Source organism: Acyrthosiphon pisum, chromosome X, assembly GCF_005508785.2.
Source record: "Acyrthosiphon pisum isolate AL4f chromosome X, pea_aphid_22Mar2018_4r6ur, whole genome shotgun sequence".
Lineage (NCBI taxonomy): Eukaryota > Metazoa > Arthropoda > Insecta > Hemiptera > Aphididae > Acyrthosiphon > Acyrthosiphon pisum.
Genome location: NC_042493.1, coordinates 24,395,396 through 24,415,795, shown reverse-complemented (window position 1 = coordinate 24,415,795; position 20,400 = coordinate 24,395,396). Strand labels below are relative to the sequence as shown.

Genomic DNA, 20,400 nt, shown 5'->3' with positions numbered 1-20,400 from the left:
ATTTTCGGACGACTGCCCCCAACTCATGTCTGGCGGCGAAATGTCCGGCGGCGAAACGTCCCGGCGGCGAATCGGTTGCGGCGAAACGGTCCGCGGCGAAATGTCTGGCGGCGAAAAAGTCCGCGGCGAAACGGTACGGCGGCGAAACGGTCCGCGGCGAAACGGTGCGGCGGCGAAACGGTCGCGGCGAATCGGTCGCGGCGAAATGTCCTAGACCCTAAAATAAGTGATATGGATTATGGATAATAATAATGGTACGAAATTACATACTGAAGTATTTAAGGCCAAATATCATGAATAAACGGTTTGAAAATTGTATTACTGGAAAAACGAGTTGAGTTCTACATGCTCTGACCCTCTATATAACTTATAATATAATTATTATACATTAACTACTTACAATTATTTAACAGGCATTTACCTTGGATGGGCAGGAGAGCTAAACAGAAATTCGAATACTTCCGATACGAACGCTGTCACGGAGATGACTAAACCGTACAGGTTTTAAAAGTAGACAACCCCGAACGATAATAAATTCACATTACTCTTTTCAAGAAAGCAAGATAGGTATCTTAAGATACGAGGGTAGTGTACTAGGTAGTGAAAGAGTACAAAGGGGTTAGTAACCAAACAAATGAAGTATTAAAATATACACCACAATGTATATTATAATCATAATATTATGTGACAATGACGAATGATTATAATACGAGAGTATGTATTGTAACATTATTATATTATTTTAATGACTGTCTCACTGTCTAACTCAATAACTCGATAACGTAGATGCAAATGCACACAATTGTATTGACCACAATTGTGATTGTTACATCCGTGACTCGGTGGCACCGACGTAGGTACAACCCAACGAGCGCGGGCGCCCACTCTTTTTTTAGGTGGGCGGTGGATCAGTGGGTACTGTATACCCAAAAAACTATTGTGAGTTAAAATTATATAAATGTGTGTAGCAGGGATAAACTACTAGTGAATATACAGCTGTTTATTCATATTATAATCGTGGTCACAAATGTGTGATGCTCCTCCGCGGCCTGTTGTTGATACCGACCTTAGTAAGCATTGGATCTAGACATTTTATTGTCACGGTGCCGTTAAGTTAATTTATACTATCATGTATTATAAAATAAAGGTAGCATAACAATATAAAATAATAAATATAAAATAACACCCATAATATTATAAATAATCTGATATATCAAACAAAATTATGAATTTATGATTTGGATGTCATTATCATACAAATACCGGTAAATGACGTGCAGCGCTTATTTATCGTTCTCTCGACTTTTGGTAGGTACCTAGGTACTACTATTGTAGTACAATTTAAATTTAGCGCAAACTGTGCTGCATCTAAACTATAATTTTAAAGTAAATTTATTATCATTTTTTTTTTCATAGTAAAAATAAAATACATAGCTTAATAGTATAGGTATTATAATTTATAGCCTGTAAGAAATTATTAAGATACGATAACGTGATTTACTACTGCTTAACACATATATACATCGTATGTATGCGTATATTGATAACTTTGTATGGTATTAATTAATTTATTATTATAGTAAAATATATTATTTAGTTATTTAAAGGTTTTTCACATTTCTGAATTTTCTTGTCGACACCAGCCACCCACTACAATCGGAATATCGGACATTTGGACCAACATGATTAATTATTATTATTTCATTTATTTATACTAACTAAGAAAAATATAGGTAATGTCGCGGTCTTTGATTAATATAAATCTTAAGGGCGCGCGGTGCGGTGGGCCTTTATACCTTATATTATAATATTCAAACTTTTAACATTAGCTCTTATTCTAACATGTTATTTATAAAAAAATAATATTTTATCATGATGATAATACGAATCTGTATTTCCGTGTCACTATTTGTCAGTGTGTAAAGTGTATTTTGGTACACAGGTATTTAGGTAGGTAGTTTACAATCATTTTAGATTGTGAGTAAAGCGATGAATGTATTGATTTTAGAATGTGTATTTTTTTTTAATTTAAAATTTTTTTTTTGTGTCTTATCATTTTTGGAAGTAGTAAAATGCGTGGGAAGCACAATTCACCTATACAGGAGAGTTCAAAACAACCCTACATTCAGACATGATTTGGCAGAGTTTGAGCAAGCCTCTTGACGCCAGTTGTATTCTTGGAATTATATTTTGGACAATTCTGATATTTTATTGACTTAGATAAATTAATGAATATAGTAATATTGTAGCACATAGAATATTGAGTTGATCTGAACATTCTATGACGTAGAATAATTCCGTAGTATAACGACATAAAACACTTGACATTTTACAGAATTACTATAAATACTCTGAGGTTATTTCTGTCTAAAACTTATTTTACAACTCCAAGTCATCCTTTTCCATCGACGGTAGTCGGGGCCGGCTACAAGAGTAAAAAAAATATAAACCTCAACACTTATTTGTTTATTTCAATTAGGTACAAATGTACAATACTATTCGCGGGCCCGTTGAACGTTTTACGAGTACCTACACTCGGGTTTGCGTGTCTTTATCACATTTGTGGATAACACATAGACTTGGTGGGTATACCAAGTCATCGAAACTTCAATAAAAACGATTTAGGGTCACGCATTATAAGCAACGAAAACTGATCGTGCATTCTATTCGTGTACAGTTGTTTTCGATTATTATAGATAGGTATAGACTATAGGTGAATACATTATGGCCCACAGGATATTTATAAGTTTATAACCTATCTATACAACAATGATTGAATACGATTCGCGTTTCGACGATATTATTATTTCGATAGCGATGCGACAGGCGATAGCACTGCACAATATCAAAAGTGCGATGCCACGTGAAGTAAGTTGTTTAATCTACAGTATATATTTTTTTCGTATTACATTAATTTTAAACAGTTAGTTCAAACTTGCAAAAGTGTATAAGACTTGTAGATAACCACAAAAGTGTTCATCGGAAAGATAGTAACAACTTTAACAATAAAAAATAAATAACGAGGTGAAACCAATACCTATTATAAATTCCTCACGTAGAATCACATTTTTCCATTAAAAATAATATACGATTATCTTAAAACAGAGAATTCGATACAACATTATTGTTGAAGTACAAATTAATTATTTAGAAGTTTAGGGCCGTTATTACAATGTCCTGCTAAGGTGTACGCTAACGTAGCGGATACATTTAGCGGCTGCTTTTTACTATCACCGAGTTACACAAAACATTGATTAATTAAATAGTTCGCTAAACTTTATTTATACCGGTAATGGGTCACTAAATCATGTTTAAGAAACTATTAGCTCGCTATTGATTCAAAATGTTTAATGATTGATTAACCCGAGAAATCGAAAAACCGTGAATTTCATGCCAAACCAGTTTTTGACAAAATCAAAATGCTATTATATTTGTTATTGTAGTTCGAAAATGAATAATTGTAAAGACTTACTAAAATATTTTTCCACCAAATATTCACATTAGCTATTAAAAAATGTTGAAAATTTAATTCATGACTCCAATAACTTTTACTTACACCCATTTAAAAATATTTAAAATAAAAAGGCGCAATTGTTTGTTGTATAACCGTTTGAAGTTCAAATCTTTACAATAACTTCGTAAAGATAAATATATCTGAGACATAATATGTATATATGGTTCAAATATAGGCAAAGAGATGGCAAATGTTTTTAACTTTACAACTAGTTTACCTGCCAAAAATAACCATTTTTTTTTCCTACGTTCCATTTAATTACGAAAAATGTTATACATACATATTACATACATACAAATATGAAAAAAATTTAATTTTATCGTATTTAACGAGAGTGGGTACCGCTCAGCTGTAAAGTACTAGTTGTCGTTGTAATGGATGTGTTATATTTAAATTCAATAATAAACCTTTGTATACAAAAAACAATTCTGAGCGGAGACGTTGTGTCGACTACCATACTAGCATATATAAAAAAATTAATAAAAATCGAAAATATCTCATGACTACATTTAACGCGTGACTTTCCGGTGAACTTTTTCTTTTTGATTGAGACACAAAAACTTGTTAGAAACCTTCTATTAACATTTCTTATCTTAGCTATGAAAAGAAAAACTTTTTATGAATGACTAACAGAAAAATAATTTACAATTAAAAAAAAAATTCTTATGGCTATGAATAGCTCAAAAAGAGTCAACATTATGTTACCATGTATGGAAAATGGTAATTTTAACATTTAGTGAAAATGTTACGATTATTAGTTTTTGAATTACAACAAAACATCAAACATTACAATATGAAAATTCGTTAATTTACCAATGAAAAACAAATATCGTTAACATTTTAAATTAAAACGGTCATAACAATTTATTATTAGTTTCCAGTTCACTTTTTTTTTGTTTATGGTAACAACAGCCACTGGAATCTATACCACGGTCCTTACAAAACATAAACTTTTGTTTAGATCTTATATTCATATTATAACCTCAATTCATGACGCTTAAAATAAATAAAACTTAATCGTTCCTTTCATGTAATATTATTTTCGTTGAATAATCTGGTTGTTGCATAGATCCCTAAAATATCTTTGAAGTGATCAAAGAATGCAGAGACGTGACAAAGATAGTACCTATATTATGTGGGCTCGTGTGTGATACATTAAAGGAAAAAAAGACAATTTCAGTCTAGGGCTATATGCGGCCCTCACCTGTGGTACACGTCGCCCTCGACTGAAATAGCTCACTTCCAACAATTAACACACAATATAGTATTTCTGAAAAATGTCAATAATTATGAAAAAAAATGCTTAAATTATGGTCCTATTATTTATTATAAAAAATAAAACATAATATAATAAGTATTTAATTTTTTTTCAAGCCACGGATTTGTCATTTAATTACCCTGATACAGTCATAATATATAAGTGAAATTTATGGTGAACCTGATACCAACTCTTGGTACTTTTAAGTTTTCATATAAGGCCCTCCATTAACTTCAAATTATCGATAATCGACTGTATCTATAATTCCGTTGAGGTCCGATAGGAGCTTACCGGACTTTTTACCTGTATGATTTTCGGCAACCAATAACATATAATATATGTAATATATTATATATGTATAAATAAATAACATATAATAACATACAAAACCTATACAATAACCAATAACCTATACCTATACTGACTACTATCTTCAAATTACAAAGTACGCATAACTACTTACCTTGGGCCTGTACACAGTATAATAATATATTAAATTTGGTTGGGAACACGAAAAAATAAAAAGCAAAAAGAAACGTTTAACCTCGGGAGACCCCATTAACCGCGCATTTTCCGTGGCGCACTCTTCGCCGCCGCTAATGACACTGCCGTTTTATTATTACGTCTTTTTTATTATACTTAAATTTTTTTTTTACGGATATTTACGCATTCGGTCCGCCCCACTCGTGCGACCCTTGCTCCGAAACTACAAAGGCATAATATCTACGTATTTACATACTGGCTGTCTTGCCACGCTGGTTTGTCCCCACGAATAAGATTTTTTAATTCATTTTTGAATTCTATTTTGTTTTCAAAAATCTGATTTATCAATTATTCCTCATCGGATGATCTCGTTTAATCACTTGTTTTTATATTTTCATGGGGCAGGTATTACTACAATTTTACAACTTGACTATGTAATTTACAGGCCTGCTGAAAGTTATTGCAGTAAGACTTTAAAAAGTAAATTAAGTAATTTAAGTAATTCATTTTCATCATGTATTTTCTTACAATAGTAATAGAAACTAAGGAATTTTTAAATCAGAAACCATAGTGGATTATGCAAGTACTTGCATATAAAATTAATACATTTTAAAATCTACATAAGACACAACTCTATGAATAATATTAATGGGTAAACAGCGTACAATCAATACTTTGTTAAATGAAAACCTGTGGGGTTAAACAAATCAGCCAACTTTACATCTCAAATTTTTAAAAACATTTTCAGTAGAAACATAAGAAACTTTCAACTAAAAAGAAAAATTATTGTATATTCAGTACAAATATATACACACATACTAAATTACTTAATAACCATGCATGTATATTATTAGGGCTTTGTACTTCAGAAAAATAATTTACAGTTATTTTATATTAGAGAAAAAAAGTGAATTATCATGTTAGTTAGAATTAATTTTTTGGACCTGTTTCAGGCTGTTGTTTGCTGTGCAGCAGTTGGTCTTCAATTTATTCCTAGACTAGGTCCTAGTCATCTGGAGCTTTTAAATTAAACGAAAAATTGATAGGTAGTGTTAAATTTTAAAACAATTCAAATATATTTAGTATGCGCCACATTTAATAATGCATAATAACTACCACGTACAATGCTATAATATATGTGAACGGCCGTGAAAAATGCATTTACTGATTTACATTGCATTTGGAATCATAATTAAAATACCTTCAAAAAATCTTGTAGCCGGAACAATTATTTAATTTTTTTGCAAAGTACTAAATTAGAAAACCACTTCTGCCATCTGATCAGAACCTAATGGTACCTATAGGTTAACTCTGTATACAGAGTTGTCGACTTTTATTTTATTATTTTTAGCATTTAAGTTGATGAGTTAATTGAGCAAAAAATTCAAAAAGTATAATATGTTTTGTATAAACTAGTAGAGTTCAAATTTAAATGCGGTTTTTTATTCATAAATGCCATTAAAGAATACAATTAGTAAATTCTATGGTCAGTTTGTCTGTCCTATGTTCATTGTTCATTAAAAGAACATTAATATTGATTTTTCCACTATTATTAATAGCTACTAACCCGTACTGTCTGCGATTTCGAGAACCAAAACGGAAATCAGATAAATATAAATGAAATTTGAAAACCGGAACCGAAAAAAAACTTTACAAAGGTTCTTGCGACTGGCGCCGCCGGATTACATACATTTGTCGTTTTCGCGCAATTAAGCACTACGCGCAAACCCGCCCACGAAAGGCGCAAACTGCACGCAAGCACTCACCGCACATTTATGATTACCATCGCCATTATCGTTATCATTATATTATTATTATAAATAACTCTGTACGCGATATTATGTGTGAGCCCACACACTGACACGCATTGGTGAGGCACACGCCGGCCCCGGGGCGCAATATTATTGAACGTCGTCGCGTCGGCGGTGCGCCGTCGTGCCACGTTTTATTTTTTCGACATAGCGGTCCGCCCCCGCACGATTGCCAGTGAAACGGGCCGGTTAATAAGCCACATACGCACTAGGTTTGTATAAAATATTATATGCGTGTCTATTGTGTGCAAGTATAGACGTTGTGTGTTCACGTGCCACTGTTTGACCCGCACACGGCCGGTGGGTGCAGCATTTTTATATAAATATAATATACATAGAGAGTTGATAGGTATTGTGTCAAAAGTTGTTTTTGTCGTGATAAAAACTTATTAGCTCTGTATGTGAAGAGTGAAGACCTATATTATATGACCTATGCATGGTTCAATGGTTGCCAATGCTAATTATGGCTACATGCGAGTATACATCTCGGAAAATTACTTTTGTAAAAATTGTTCGAATATATAATAAGTTACGAAAAAAATATTCACAATTTATTGATTATAATATTTATATTAATTATTTTATACTATACTATAATATATTATACATTTTGTTCTGAACTTATCTGATACACTCTAAATCAAATGTAATGAGAAAACGAGTATTATCTATTAAAAACACGTATTCAGCATATTTTCGGGAGGGTGCATTTTTCAATTAAAAATATATTAGTTATTCTAGGCACCTAATAGTATATAATATATGTAGTATAAAAACATTGATTTACGATTGTGAACAAGATAATATATATAGGTATACAAATTATTAAATACTGCCTACTGTATCTATATATCTAAAATCTAAATGAAGAAAAAGTGTATCGTTGTATCATATATTACTTTGTACTATTATTCAGAGAAAAGTTCTTTGATGTAACACTTATTGAATTATTCGCAGATTTTAGAAACTCTTTTCATAGTATTATAACCAATTTTCATTTTTGAACCTATATACCTTGAATTCTGATTCAAATGTTTTTATAAAAATAATATATTTTTAAGCTTTTTTACTGAGCCAAAATGTTTCAAAATTCTAACACGAACATTTTGTGGGTATTTAAAGTAGGTATCTAGTTTATTATTTTTTGAAGAAACAATATTGATTTCATTGAAGTTCGTCGATTTCGAGTAAAAATTCCAGTTTTTCCTTATTTTTGTTCCTATAATTATTAAGCAACGTTCTAGGAATTTTAACTATTGTTAAGTTGCAGTACCATTTTCATTTGAGATAGTGGGTAAGCTATAGTTCCTCCAGGGAACATACTTACAATCGGATTTTGGTAGTATAGAACATAAGAAGTGAGGAGTGATTGCGGCGATGTAGACGGATTGCTTGAATGGCTGTTTTCTATCAATTGATTATGCAAATCGAAACTGACAGTACTTATGGTTTTTGACACATAATAATTTATAATAATGAATATTAGTGATCAGGCAAAACGTTTTTGGCTGGAATTTTTAGGTTTTCATTGAATTGAACTTTTTTGCAGAGCTCCGTAATTGGATGCAATACATCAATGCAGGCATTGTGCTTAATAAGGAGCTTGTAAATACCTATTTAGTTTAGTACTGCATAATTGATTTAGAAGATCTGGATAAATATGAAATTGGTAGGTATAAATAATAAAAATAGTTTTAATAGAAAAAAAGCAGGTAAGTGGATGTCGCTCTGCTGTACAGTAGATTAAAAGTGGGTCATTGTATAATGGTTGTATTAGACTTGAATTCAATGATATAATATCATTGTATAAGAAAAACGATTCTGAGCGGAGACGGTTCGTACCATCTTGATCCAATTTGCTAAAAGATAAGGTACTATATGTTGGTACGCTCAGAATCTAAAACTAATTATACCTATTACCTATGTATTTTTATATCTAAAAATTCACATCGCAGGTCGCTTACAGTATTAGGTACACTATAACATATTATTATTATCTTTAAGAAGCTAGTCTTTCTGTTAAAATCTACTCAACAAAGTAATAACTTAGGTAGAGTTATATCAATTATAATATCGTATGTGTACCTATGAGTGTTTAATGTGTGTGATAGTGTGAGTTTGTGTGTGTGTGTGTGTGTGTGTGTGTGTGTGTGTGTGTGTGTGTGTGTGTGCGCGCGTACCTATTATTACATCGACGTGTTTGTTCATCGTAATTGTTGTGTTTGAATTGCTCATTTAAGCCTACGGGAAAAACAAAAGCTACGGAAAAAATGTAATAGGTATGTATATAGGTGATGCGGATAAAAGCGAAACCCAATATAGCACTGATTATGTCATCATCGATGGGACCAGAGGCGGCCGACCATGTGTGACGACGGCCGACGGGTCGAGGTGCAGAGAGCATGTGCACCGTCAATATAGTATATAATAATATATAATACTATACAAGCAGTGTTTATATGCACATATTTTTTTTTTATAAATATAAAGGGGACGAGATAATTACACGTGTTATACATATTTACTGGAACGCCGCCGAGGGGCATTTTCAATAAGCGCAAGTGTGTGCGTATACGCGTATCAGTGTGCATTTTTCCGCGATTACACCCTCTCCGGGCGATAAATCGACAACAACTCTCCGCAGTAATACGACGAATGCGGTTGTCTCGGCGCGCGCGTCGACCCTTCGTGCCGATTACCGCAAACACAAGCGCTCTGTTTGTGTTCGTTTGTAACAAAATAAATAAAAACGATTACGATGATAAAAAAAAATAAGCAGTAGGTAGGTATGTGTATACGTACGATATAATATTATATAGGACCGCGCGCACCACTTCACCAAGGACGTTTGCCGCCGGGATTTCGTGCCGGTCCTCCAGGAACAAGGTCCTCCTGGGACTTGACTATTAAACATATATACATAATTATTAAAATATGTTATCTGTTTTATGTATGTAGACGGGAGAGCCAATTTCGGGAGCGATGATCGGGCGGAAAACTATCTATATTATATACTTGTACCGAGTTATTATAATGTATAATATTGACATTGGGAGGAGCAGCAAATATGCTGTGCTGCGAATCGCATTCATTTATGTACACAGTTACATGATATAGGTTTTATTATGTTCTATAATATTATATGCATCTCGCCATATGTCTGCCACAAATTGAACAAATGCGATACTCGCCCGTGAGCTAGTGATTTGAAAATGGCGATGGCGCTTTACACTCGCACAGTCGATGAGTTGCTCCAGGACCGTAATATGTGGCCCCGAGGCTCGTCTACAGATGATTATAATACTATCGTTTACCGTGTGTAATAAACAAATCGAACGCAAGCAAAATGCATATACTAAGTAGTAAGTACCTAGGTACTTGCATTTCCACGTTGTACGTTGAAACCCTTCCTCGTATATACATGAATAAGAGATTGGGAAACAGAGTTCCAAGAAATAAGGTTACTGGTTAGTAGGTATTTGTATTATAAGATAGTTTATTGTAAACTCAGCCCGGTTTTTTATTCAGGTGCCTAAAAATTATAATTATTGCAAAAAATCAAACAATTTATGGGAGGCAAATACATATGCAGTCTATCTTCACGTGTTTCCTGGGTAACACGAATATTAAAACTAACTAACACCAATAGACTGTTTAAAATTTAATATTTAGAATGAATTTATTTAAGACTAATCATTTTAAAATTAAAATCTTTTTAATCCCGGAATGAGAAAAAATATTGGTACCTAGGTAATGGTATAGTCGGTTAACGGTTTACACCTAGTATATACCAGCTAATACGCTTACATATACAGTAATTTTAACAATACACAGTCATTAGATCTGACAGTATTAATGTTTTCAAAAATGTTCATACATTTCTAGATTATGAGTGCATACTGTTAAAAGAATCACCCTGTGTACGGCTATACACCACCACACCGGGCACTTTCACGTATGTATTGTTGAGGCAAATGGAAAACCGTCCATTGTAAGCAATCCAGTATTGTATATAGTACTAGAATAAAAACATTTGAGTAAAAGTATTCAAATACTTTTCAAGTTTTAAAATACATATGTTATATGCATTTTAAATAATTTTTAAAAAGTTCTTGAACGTATGATATTCTAAATGCATTCTCAAAGTATTTAAAATCAATTAGTTTTTTTATTATTATAAATAATTTTCTATTTTAGGGAATACAATATAATTTATTACAAATTCGTTAGAAGCATTTTAAAATAACGATATTATAAATAAATATGCTGTGGGTACAAAAACAACTTTTGATTTGGTGAATAGATAATAAGGCAAATTGTACGTTCTAGCACGGTTGCCAGCCATATTATCGTATTTTTGTAATTCAATAATAAGATCAAAATATGCTCTGTATTTTTTTAAATAAAAATAAAACAAATTCTCATGTTTTTGTACTAAACAAAAACTTTACTTCGGCCAATAACCAACTTTACCTTTCAAGAGGAAGATGATATTGATGATCTTGTTATAACCATGAACCAATGTCCAATATAGTATAGTTTAGTACCTACATTTAGTTTAACTCTAACGGTCTAGGAGATCTAAAGACCGAACCAATGTGTCCTATAATATTATAGTAAAGGTGGATTGAAAATGTATGCTTATTATGGATTTATTTTATAAGTATTAAAATTAAACATGTTATTGAAACTAAAACAATATATTATATTTTATTTATTGTTGAGACAACACAATATGTATTTTTTATTTTATACATCTATTTTTTCAGTAAAATTATTATTAAAATTAAATGGTTGAAAGCCGAGGGCGTACCTTCGCTTCTCAAGTTCTTCCAAAATCAATTTTCACAATTATTTAGCACACAGCAATTCTCATGAATTTGCACAATCGATTCAAAAATGTGTACGACAATGGTTTACCGTGGAAATTCAATTTTCTATGGATGATGCAGGACAAGCTACCCCACCCATACGGAAAAACATTTTTTTTTTTTTTATAACAACTTTATACAAAAGTACAGTAGACGATTTTCTTATGGTTATTTGTTAAAATGAATACAATTCTTCAGTGATGGATTTTAGGAGAGAGAGGATCACGGCACCGACCCTATTGAAAAATCTTAAATACACCGTCCAATACAATTCTTAACTTTTGTTTTCTTCTTGCTACACATAAATATAATACAATTAAAATAAAATAAACTTTTTTTTTAAGAACGCCGTCCAGATACGTACGGTGAAATAAATAACTTTATCACCATTGTGCGTGCCCGACTCGCTGAATTAATCATTTCGATTGTTAAACAGTTATCAGATTGAATAAGTTGAGATGGTTAAAAAAAATAGTTTTATGACAGGACCTGTTTTCGTGGATACACAACGCTAATTCAAAACGTACCTACTGGCTACTTCGTTACTTACTACTATTGGTATAATGGTATACATAAACCTATACTATTATTAATAACTATTATATATGTAATCATTAAACGTGTAACCGTTATCTATTCGAGTAGATAACCGTAAAAGTAACTAAATAGTCTAAAATCTAAATGTAACAACTTTTATACTCTAATATGCTATAATTATATTGCACAATTCGCTTAAATAAATGTTTTAATGGATGGTAATTTCTTTTTTAAACTTGGTTAATATATATTGTGGGTAATTAAACATTACTATGAAGAACATTTCTTTTACCGAGGAAAAGTATACCTCCTAATTATTTTTTAATTTAGACGTTACGCTACAAGAATAATAGGTAGGTATAATAGGTATATTAATAATATCCTGCCAAAACCATGAAAGTTTTATCACCACGGTAATAGTAGGTAACGAAAACAGACAAATAGAATTGCCTTTTTTACTCAACATGAAATGATACACTTTCGCTCATTGTGACTTTGTATAATATTTTGATTAGTAGATATAGATAGATATGTACGGACATACGAATATTCAATCAATACCAACAAAACTGTTAAGAAAAATTATTCGATGTACATTATTCTGTGTATAGTAGTTATAAGATTATTAAACCAATATCAAGTTTTCATTACCTATCATTTTTATCAGTAATGAAAAGTCGTAATTCGTATTCTACCCAATTACGTCGTCGTGGTATATCATCGCAACGCCGCGCCGTCGACCAATATTGTAATACGATTATAATAATATAGTAATATACACTACAGCGTTAGAACCGAGACCCCGTTGGAATATAGAAATCTTGATTGAAAGTCGAATTGCGTACTAATGTACTCGTGTAATATCAATATTAATATTATTATTATGTCATCTACAAGTGGGCTGCGTTAAATCGTATAATGGAAAACACGCGAGACCGACGACGGATTTGTAAGCGGCACACGAAAATTGGACAGATGATTACTATCGTTGTGGGTAGGTGGAATTGATATATATAATATTTTATGTGTGTCTCGTGCGCGCGTATATTGTTTTATAGGGGAAAGACTGCACGTAATGTATATATTTCTGGCAAATCGAGAACATTATAATATTATTATCGTTCTTCTGCGTTCGGGTCGGCAATATCGAAATATTGAAATACAATAATATTTATAAAAGTAGGAAGGTATATTTGATATCGTAATAATAATAATAATAATATGATGTAATGCTGCACTTGTGCGTCGTAATGATTTGTCGTTGCCCCTATACGCGGGTTTTTATACGGTGGACGGTAACGAGCCGCCGCCGCTGTCACCACACGTCAAAAATAATCGCATTTGCCCGATTAAGTGCGTTGGCCCGAGGGATTGGCCCCGCGGAAAACGACGGGTGGGCGGAAGGAAGAAGAAGAAGAAAATAAGGGTCGAAATTCTGTTTAACCGCAACGGCGGCGCATTAAAATATTTCGTTTCTGCTGATGAAGTGTCCCGAGGGTCCACTAGCGTGTGATATGTTTTTATCGTCTGGAGTCGGGAATCGGAATCGGATCGGGGAGTCGCAGTCGTCGTCGCCTCGTCTACACCCGCACACACCTCTCTTTTGTCCACCCCCGCAACCCTTCACGGTCGACGACGTGACACACACGGGGGCGATGGTGTGTGTGTTGGGGGGGGGGGGGTATTGTCATCGTGTCCATTATTTTGTTTTTTTTCCAGTCTGTTTTCAGACCGCTTTTTTTTTTTTTTAATTAAAATCTCGGCACTCGACCGCGTGTTTGTGTGTGCTAAAAAGGACAATTATTGTCATTATTTTCAATCCTATATATGTACGCGCCGAGCATATAGACGTTGTACGGAGCGGGCCGATGTAAATCGACAACGGAAGTGATTAAAAAAAAAAAATAATAATAAATAATAAAAATAAAACCACGCGTCTCGTGAGTACAAAAAACGCACACACACGCAAAACCGGATCTGGAAACAGCATTGTATATTTGTATGTGTATGGCATGGTTGTGGTTAACAAAAACGATTCGTCGCTGCCGTTTTTCTCATAATAATTTATACATTATTGTCTCGCACTTCTCGAACTACAATATTTAAAATACTTCGAAACAGCTATCGGAGGACTTAAGAAGCACGTTACAAGCGCCTGTCCAAATTATTGGTACAAATGATCGAAAAAAACGTTTAGTCAGGTATCGAAAATTGGGATTTTTCGATTTTATGTTACGGTCACTTACGGGTTTATTATTATTTATTATGGTGTGCCGGTAAGTCATTAACGCGGTGACAACGAGTTTAGACATTGATTACCGGTATGTTTTGTGATATTTTTCTAGTGCAAGACAAGTTTTGTCACAATGTTTAATTAGTTAATTTACCCGAATTAATTTTCAACAAAACTTCCATATTATACTTTAACTTTAGTTAAATTTAGCTAATATAACTTATAGATACCTGAAGGCATAACGCTATAGCTATAGTCTATACTCTATAATATAAATACCAGTGGCGGATTTAAGGGGTCAAAGAAAGTCGGCAAATCAATAAGAGGGGCCTTGTACAAAATTTATCAGGAACATACTTACCCCCATTTTACAAAACCGATCGCTAATATCAACCAACATTTAATTTTATAGTCACAAATCTACTAATTAAAAAAAAAAAAATGTTAAAGTTTTTATTTATTTTTTACAAATAAAACAAAATTAAAAGTAGGTATATACAATTCCTGTGTAGAATGTAGATAATAATTAAAATGTAGTTTGACAAAAAGCCATTCAAATATTAAAAATATGTGAAGCCATAAAATTATACAAAATATTATAAAGTTTTAATTTGAGTTATACACTTTTAAATTTTGTACTACACACTTCACTTTTCGAGCTACACATAATTTTAGGAGCTGCTATACACACAATAGTTGATGAGAGGGCCCGCGCAAGCAATTTTTTATATGTAGGCAAAGATCAAAATTGCCACCTTTTATTTTATTATAACTTAAATAGATAAATGTCATCTGTAGGAGCAAAAAAATTAAAAAACTTTTTACACTTGTCAATTATTATATAATAAAAAAGAAATTACTAAATTAATATTACATAGATTGTTTGTAAGGTATACAATAGTTATTATAAAATAGAATATTTAGTTATAATTTTTATAAAATTAGCTTGCTGAGCTCAATAAAGAATGTACCTACACTACGCTGTACAGTGAGAGTGAATGACACACAACAGTCACCAATTGCAAAAACGCTAATTATTATCGATTAAATTGTAATGGCACAACATGCTTTGAGACGTTATCGCAATTCAGGGAAAAATTATCTATATTATTTTTATTGACTATTGTATTGGAGTTTTATCGATCTACACAATATGTTTGTATATTGTACTTTGAAATTTGTTAAAATCTAAAATAAACGTGAAAAATAAGATATTTAAGGGGCATTTGCCGACTAAACGACCGTTAAATCCGTCACTGATAAATACCCAATTGATTTATAAGTACTTTAAGTTATTTTCCAACATTCGGTTTCAGTTATAAAGTTACGAGTTAATTTGAATATGACCATATGCAAATTACCTTTCATAGATTAGTATTATAATGTTCGTTGTTGTTGAACCGAAATGTATAATAATATTATGCTCAAGTAAATGATATAGGATTATTGTTATTGTTTCTAAGTTGTCATTAGTAAATCAATGTTATATAATATATCAATAATATTTTGTTTTTTAATTAACTAAAACTATAACTTAAAATATTTATTACGTTATCATAAATTTACACTTTTATATCCGAATTATTGTAGAGTGATATTTCTTGAAATTAAATTCATTTTTTATTTATCTTATATTTTTTATTTAACAAATAAAACAACTCCGTTGTTTACTATTTACTAGCATGGTATTTTACAAAACAAACTAATTAACGATTATATCAATATTAATTTACGTATAAATACAATTAGTTGGTCACTTACTGAATAAATAAAATAATTAGAACTTTTTAACTAACGGCTGCCAAAGGTAGATTTTAATAAAATAATAAAATCATAACTTAAAACTTATTTTTAGGTTAGGTTATATTTCAATTATGTACCTACCTAGTTCTTTACTGTTGAACAAATTTGATTTTAAAAAGTACGAGGTATTATATGGATGAGTAAATCGACTATAGATTTTGGAACCGTCTATTTAATAAAGAGTGGTCTTACAATAGCCGTCTAAGGAAATTACTTTAACAAAACGATCATGCCTAGTATACCAAATAAATGTATTTTGATCATTTTATTTTTTATATTATTTGAAAGATAAAACTTTTATCTAAATCACATTGGAATCTGATTTTTGAATAAACAATATAAAATACTCAAACATTTGTGATAAGATGCCACCTCTGAGTTTACAAGCTTTTTATATATTGTCACTTCACGTCTCCGAATAAAATGATTGTTGCTAACAAAGTTACTGAAAATGAGGAATGTGAAAAATGTGCTGGAAGCTTGTGACAACGTCAAATAGAGCTCGGATACCCACACGGTCTATGGGAAGTGGGGGAGGCATCGATCACAACCCCCTCATCATATCGAAATGTAAAAAAAGAAAAATGGAAAAATATTAAATCTTGTTGAAGCCGCTCGTCGTTAAGTATGTTCGTATATATGTATATATACTGAATCAATAGTACGTCTGGCTAATAACATCTCATTCTGCATCAAACAACGTTTCTGATGTTTAAAGCTTGATAAGAAATGTTCAAATCATTCTTATTGAATTGACACCAATTTTATTTCACATATTTTTTAAAATTTCACTAGTTTGTAACTATATTGGCATTTAATTGTTTATGCGTATATAATATTGCAATATTCTTATGAACGCTTTTCAAAAGTACAAGCGTTTATTCCAAAATCGAATCCAATAACTTGTATGGTGATTGTTATGATCAAAATATTATGAGAAATGATTAAATTATTGTCTCAGGAAATTTTAGTTTTATAGATTACCTAAACAATTATAACTTATAAAATAGAAAAAAAAAATATTTCCATGATTTCGGAGTAGGTCGAAGGTACCTATGCAAAATGTTGAATCGATAAAAAAAAAACTAACAAATGGAGAAATAAGGAGTTCCTACCTACCTACTTATCGTAAAAAAGAAAATTCATACACTATTACAGAAAAAAATCCTGGCTTTATTGTGCTTTACTCAACAGACAATGACATAATGATTGTTTATCGAGTGCAGATGAGTAGCATCATGTCTAACTCGACATAATTAAAAAAAAATTGAATTACCTATCAACTTCGGATATTACGCGTTCAAATTACACAACATTTTTACAATATTATCTCAGTTGATATGTGAACAATGGTTTAATTGTTTTAAAAATATTTCTAAAGCTATAAAAGGAAAACATATTTTAACAATCTATCATTTGAATAATAGATAACTTATGATTTAATGTTGCACTGCTGGATTAGAATAATAAATCATCCAAAATTAATGTGTTTAGATTCGTCATTAGTTATTATTATATACAATTCCATAAATATGGATTAAGGGGAGGGAGGCGTTTCCTTAGTCTCTTCTAAATATGCCACTACCCACTGGGATTGCTCTATTAAATATCGTATACCTATTTTATCTGATCTAATATTATGTGCGTACCGATAATTAGTGATTATAGTGATAACTGATAACTATTAAATGGATATATTAAAACTTATAAATATTTATTTTTATTTACTGAATATTTTGGTAAAGTTTAAACAAAATACTAACTGTACCTAATTCTAAATTCTAAATTAATGTTATTCAAACATATTCGATTTCACGATTGTTATTATATAGTAGAAATATATCTTTAAGAATTTTTCCTGTGTATACCACCGATAGGAGCTGATGCATAAGAAAGAAAACGTATCTAATTTCATATTGATTTGCCAGTATCTACTATATGCCAATCTTAGTCACAACGCCAATCTATTTAAAATATTGTTTCATTGATGGTGGACGCTCAGTGGACTAAGGACGTAATCATTTTCAAGTATACATCTTAGATATTTGACAATACATTATTTTAATATGAAATCTAAACTCAGTAGAAATTATAATATGAAAACTTTATAATTGAATTGATTTCTATAATTAGGAACTATAAAAATAATATAAAATTAAAAAATTCATGATTATACGTGTTTTGTATAATATATTATAATGTGTTAACCTTAACAGTATACTGTATTGTGTATTAACGTTTTTTCCTGTTAAAATCGTAATTTTTATTCAAAATGTATGTTTTATCGTCAGATGTTATTAATAGATTTATGCACGCGTTAAAATTAATTTATTATGCTAGTAAGGTACCTTCTTCGAGAATAAAATTGAACTAAGTACTATAAGATTAAAAAATAAAATCGATATGGTCTCCAGTACTTGCACATATATCTACCAACTACCTACCTACCATTTTTCCAATTATACCTAACGGCTAACGGAATATATTTTACATGACGAGGTGTATTGTAAAATATACAATAAACATATAGGCGGTATATGCAAATCGACAAAACCAATCTACCCGCAACAAATTTTCGTCGGTAAATAATTAATTTTTTTCTGAATTTCAAGCGTAAATTAATGGGTTCCACGCAGAAAACGTAAAGTCGTCTGTGCGCTCAATCTTTTCCTCATCTTTTTTTTAACATCGTTTTCGGACGATACCGTGTGCCCAATAACGATTCGCCCACGGGGAATTCGTCCCTCCTTTTTATTCAACTCTTGTGCACAAACAGCAATATATATACACGTACCTAAATATAAATATATAGGTAGGTATGTACATTAAACATATATATTGTATAAAACTACTCAGAAAAAGAAATGCAATTTGTTTTGTTTGCATTTGATTGAAATGCTTAAATAATTTTAAAAAATTCAATTCATTAAAACTAAGAGATTATACAGCAATTCTCAACTATTGTTGTCGTTCATTTATTAATATAATATCATTGATTATAAATACTATAGTATTTATTATCAATGATAATATCATTCGTAATCCAGATTTCTTTCCCCTGTTAATACAAAAGATGAGTTCTTATTTAAGAATATATAGAGGAATTGAGAAACTTTATCCATTCTTATAACGTATAATTAAAATTATTAAATGTTCTTTTCGTATTTATTATTAGCTTTAATTATAAAAAAGGTAATATTAACAGTAAACACTCACTATCTTAAAAAGTACTAACAATTTTGAAAATATTTATCAAGTATTTAATTTGAATCCCACATTTTTTATAATAGTATGTACATTTTATTTACCGTAATTATCTATCATTAAAATTTTTAAAATTTTTCTAACAACAACATTACATTATTAATATCTTAAAAAGCAAAATATTTTTCTGATCATTTTGAAACGTATAAAAAAGTGGGCAAGTGGCAAGCTCTGCTGTACCAACAGTACTGTAGGTAAATGGGTCACTATAATGTATGTATTAAATTTGAATTCAATGATATAAAATCATTATATTTTTACGAAAAACAATTCCAGCCTCTATTATATCTCTATTGCCTGAACTGCTATTTGTGTGATGTTTTATTTGTACGATTTAAAATTATAATATGTAGGTACAACGACTCGAAAAGTTGCGTGTCATTTAGTTTGAACTAAAAAAAATACGTTTAATGTTTTAAAATGACGTTCTGATTGAAAGATAAACCTTCACATATTTTAAAAGCCTTTATCTACACATTATATATATATAGGTATACCAGATGATTCTTTTATCAATGAACACTAGTTATTTCAAAAAGTGTAAATTTTTTTTAAATATTTTTTTACATAGTTTCAAGTCACTTATAAAACAACGTTTTTCTTAAAAAATTATATTTTGCGTATTG

The 20,400-nt window shown here is 31.0% G+C and overlaps 1 protein-coding gene across 2 annotated transcripts in view; it reads right to left on the bottom strand.

Annotated features, from left to right (window-relative positions):
* The window catches only part of LOC100163606 (fez family zinc finger protein erm), a 77,173-nt gene that overhangs the window by 26,720 nt on the left and 30,053 nt on the right, over window positions 1–20,400 (bottom strand). Inside the window, exon 2 of one of the 2 annotated variants that reach the window (XM_016803849.2) lies at window positions 9,869–9,969. The exons of the other annotated variant lie outside the window; for it this stretch is intronic. The gene's annotated coding sequence lies outside the window, so the exon portion shown is untranslated. The remainder of the gene's footprint in view (window positions 1–9,868; window positions 9,970–20,400) is intronic. 2 annotated transcript variants of the gene reach the window in all.